At 32.9% G+C, this 5,028-nt stretch overlaps 1 pseudogene; it reads left to right on the top strand.

Annotated features, from left to right (window-relative positions):
• Positions 1-1,543: 1,543 nt before the first annotated feature.
• Positions 1,544-3,233, top strand: LOC148765751 (uncharacterized; annotated as a pseudogene).
• Positions 3,234-5,028: the final 1,795 nt, after the last annotated feature.

Raw genomic sequence — 5,028 nt, 5'->3', positions numbered from 1 at the left:
CAGCATAATATATATATATATATATATATATATATATATATATATATATATATATATATATATATATATATATATATATATATATATATATATATATATGGGGATAGACACTTTTCTTTTTATGCATTTTCTTTTGTCTTTTCTTTTGGCTCATTTAATGTCAAAACTGTGTCGTTCTAATCTGTCTTCCAATCAGACATTACAAATCTTTTCTTTTTCATTTAATTCTCAAGCAGCTCGAACGCGACCTACGTGCTTGAATTTTCTTTTCTTTAAGCTTTTCTTCTATTCTGCTTCCTGCGGAACGACGTCGTTTAGAAGCATTAGCCTCAAATCTGGTCAACCATTGTTTTGGTGGTTTTGCTGGTTTTGCTTCTTTCTATTTTTTTTTTCTTGGGTTTTCGGGTGGTGGGGGAGGACAGAACAGATGTTCTATATTAGAAATACTCCATAATTTTACAATAACATGTTACATTTGTTTATTTTTTTAAGCTGAGTATGACGATTATTGATTTATTATTACACATAGTTCTTCGGTTTGGAGATTCCGTTTGAAGGTTAAGAAAGTATCATATTTGCTGATTCCTCACAACGAGTGTAAAATTTTCCTATATACTTGAAATTTGATTAATTACTTGATTGACATCATGAAATTTGAGTTATCCATAATAGTAAAAACCAATTTTTTTTCCTAAGATCTTGTCAGGGAATTGAGTCATATATTGAAACAATTGAAAAGGATGTGTCGGTTTGAGGTAAGACCTCTTTCCCTTCTTTATACTTCCTTAAGTAACTGTCAAAATACAGTAATAAACCCATTTATTTTATTTTGTGTGTAGAATTCTAAGAAATCTGAGAAAGGGTAAACGTACTCTTGTTGACGAATATGATGATGTTGAGTATGAGGAGACTCAACCACAAAGACGTAGTCTCCTACGAAAAGTAGTTTCACAAGAGGAGAACGACGACACGCAGTCAATAGAACATGCAAACAATACCCAAGCTACACAAGAAAAAGAAAAGGAAAAACGTGGTCCAACAACAATGACTATGATTTGTATAGGGCCTATTCAGAAGTTGCAACTGAGTTTTAGGAAAAGTTTGAGGGATGATCTTTGGTCTCTTGTTCAGGTAATATAATCAAGATGATAGACTTAGTAGATTGATTATCATTTACTTGGATGTTTAATTAACATATTTTTTAATATAGCAATCATTTGTCGTGAATGATACATACAAAGACCTTATTTTTAAAATGATGGGCAAATACTGGAGGTAATATAAATGAAAGATCACAACAAAGATAATCAAAGCGAACGAGTTGCCCGATAGGGTACATGCATTACAACTCATTAAGCCCTCAAATGTGAAATCAGTCAAGGATTGAGATACTTTCGTGAAAAGAAGACTTACTACAACATTTAAAGTGAGTTAACGTTTTTTTTAGTTAATTAGATATACTCTATACATCAATTTTAATTGTTAATTTAATTATTCTTTCTTCATCCCATAATTTTTGTGTTATTTTCAGAACAAAAGAGAAATGTTTAAGGAAATGAGGACGAAGCAAAAGTACACACACTATGAGTCGTAAAGGTTATGCTCGTTTGGAGAATGAACTGGTAACGTAATAAGTTAAAAATGAAACATGATAGTCACTTTATATATATATTATATATATATATATATATATATATATATATATATATATATATATATATATATATATATATATATATATATATATTTATATAATTATTTTATTTTTTTTGCAGAAAGAAAACTATCCAAATCCTAATGAAATAATAACAAGGGTGGAATTATGGAAAAAAAACATACGAGAAAAAGAACGGTAATCCTATCAATGAAGTTGCCGATGAAATAATGGTAATCTTAATAATGTTTGTATGTGTAATTTCTCAAGATAATGTTATGCATGTACTAAATTAATAAAATAACTAAATTAATAAAATAATATATTGGGTTAGGAAATAGCATGTTCATCTACTGCAAATGTTTGGAATTATTAATTATTAAAAGGAGATGTATTTGACACCTTAATAATTTCATTGTATTCCACCGGATACTTAGGAATTATTATTAATATGATATGGTATATTTTCAATACGTAATCCAATGTCTGATTTTCCCAGCCCTTGTCAACATTCACTCTTCTTTTTTTAAACCATCTGAATTTTTCTGTAGATTTTTTATTCCTCTTATAGACCTTTATTTTAAATTGGTTATGCTATGTTCTCATTATGTTCTTTTTTCTGTCAATTTTGTGTACTAACAGGAAAAAATCACTAAGTGCATTGAGTCGGAGAATCCACCAACAAAGGATTGCATAAGAGATGATGCTCTAGCACGTGTTTTAGGACCTGAACCTCGAGGACGAGTTCGTGGACTTGGTTCTGGTGTTACCCCGTCTAAAGTTGATGCAACAGTCATGTGTAACGCAAGAGTCAAGGAACTTGAAACTAAAGTTGCTATGTTTGAAGCCAAGTTTGAATCATATCTCAAAGGAAATGAACAGGTAAATTTTTTTATGCACTTATATTAAATCTAGACCCTTAGAGCATTTTAACTTTGTTTTTTTTATTACAGAATCTAAACAAGAATTTTGAGGATATGTAAATCCAGATGTTGCTACTCCTCAAGTACGTATTAGCTTTATTTGATTTGTATACAATTGCATATCATTAACGTTTAGATTAGTCAACAATCAATATATTGTTTCTCGTAATTCTGTTATTTCAGTCAGAACAAGGAATTCATGCTTCGCAAGATCCACCTATGATCGATTAGAAGTGTCAGCTATTACATTGGTACAACTTTGAAAATGAGGTGGTTGTGGCTGAAGGACACATTGCATCAGTTTATCCACGCACTAAAGTTCATCATATGCATCTTGGAAGAGATTGTTGGAAGGTGTGGGTTGACCCCGTTTTTAATGAAGATCTGATTTTGTATAGAACCACCGATGAATTTCACAAGCTCAATGATGCTTTAGGGAGTACAATTGCGTACCCAAAAAGTTCTATCAAAATGATTAATGAATGTATTATTCATGAATTATTTAACTATAATTTGTTTTTGGTACATATACACATTAGTTCATTTTAATTGTTGTTTTATTTTATTTTTGTCATTTGCATTGACAGAGTTTGAGCATCTCCAATGTCGAAGGGGAGATTAAAGATTTGATGAACTTTGGCTTGGTTGGAATGTGAGCTTAGACAAGTTCGATGCAACAAAAGGGTATTAGTTTAGTCTTACTTTTCGTATTATATTTTGAGTATACAGACTTAACGTTGTTTAGAATATTAAGAATGGTTTTTTGTATTTTGAGAATTACTTTGTTTATTTGACATTTATTTTTTATGAATGGAAATTAAATTATTTTGACAGCTTAAATGATTGGTGACATACCAATCATTTGCAATATTACATTGGTTTAATTTGGTTGAAAATGTAAATATTACAATATGCTCGACAACCAGGTGAATATATTTTTAATGAAATAATCATACTACGCATAGCATATTGTTAATGAATTAACAACATTTAGATTATATTGTTAATAATTTAACCACAAAAAGTAGAACATGTTGTTAATACATTAAAAACAACACGCTCGCCATCTTGCTAATCAAATTATAACAAGATGTAAAGAACATTGTTATTTAAGTTTCAACAAGGCACAAGTGAATTTTGTAATAGAACGATAACCACGTTCGTCATACGTTGTTATACATATTGCCACAATATACATTCAGTCCTGTACTTTGCATATGACAATGTGCGGTCGCGGCTTGTGGTGAAGTGTATTACATCACGCCCGTCGATGTTGTTAATAACCGATAACAACATCTTTGGATAGTTGTCGTAGATGTTCGACAAAGTGCTTTTGTTCATGTGAAAACATTATTTGCATGTTGTTACATGTTGTGAATCTTCAACAACATGGCCGTCAACATCGTTCAACCGTGCGTTGTCTTTCCCATTTAACAACACGCTTCAGGTGTTGTGAAATGACACTTTTCTTGTAGTGAGTCTACATTACTAATATCGTACATTTGTTGCTATATATTTATACATAATGCATGTGTTCATTTGGACATATGGCACAAAACGGTGAGGCATAAATTGAAAACGAATTCCCTAACGGACACGTCACCAATGACATTAATAGTGCTCCACTTGGCGGTCGCACGGATGCACTTGCCATAAGGGTCGACCCGCCTACCCAATTTTTTTCTCCTAACCAGACGTTGGTAGGACATTTCCCAGACTTTGTCGCCTACAGATTACGGGATGACAGGGATCGAGTACAAATCTTAAGAAACAAGTCAGAAGAGGTCATCACCGAGCAAAACGAAATTATAACAAGCCTCGAGTCACGGTTGGACGAGCTAGAAACGGAAATACAAAAACAGAACATACACATTTGAGAGCTACAGGTCGAGAGAGCAGAGCAACAAACAATGCTGAATCAACAACAACATGGGATAGAAAGTATTAGTCGAGCCCTTGAAGTGGCAAATCAACAAAATGTTCAGTTGCGACGAGCACTAGCACGAATTGTACGCCACTTTACTGATCAATTTGTACAGATAAGGCACAGTATGCGTGCCCTGACCCAACGTGCAAGGTCTGCTGTGATACGTACTTGCTTCACGGTCGCTGGGAAGCGACCATCGTGACCTAATAGAGTCTGGTACCAGTACAACTGCCAACCAAGCCAATCAGACTTTTGGTTACAGGGCGGCAGCTACAGATTCGGAAGAAGACCCGGAGGAGAACATACCCAATGGAGTTAGAAGTCCTTGATAGACCCAGTGATTCCTTTTTGCATCTTTTGAAACCAATGTGCATGGTGGGTATATATATCTGCGATGATGAACTGGTACAATGCACAGTGTAGTGGTTTTATGTATATATATGTAAATACTGCGTACGGCCAGTATTAAGTATGAATGTAAATAGTTAGTATGATTATTTATATAAGTATATAACTTATACAGC

This window comes from Erythranthe guttata, chromosome 13 (genome assembly GCF_056151865.1).
Source record: "Erythranthe guttata isolate IM_541 chromosome 13, IM_541, whole genome shotgun sequence".
Classification (NCBI taxonomy): Eukaryota; Viridiplantae; Streptophyta; class Magnoliopsida; order Lamiales; family Phrymaceae; genus Erythranthe; species Erythranthe guttata.
Note: the sequence above shows the minus strand (reverse complement) of the source record. Positions and strands in the feature narration are given on the sequence as shown.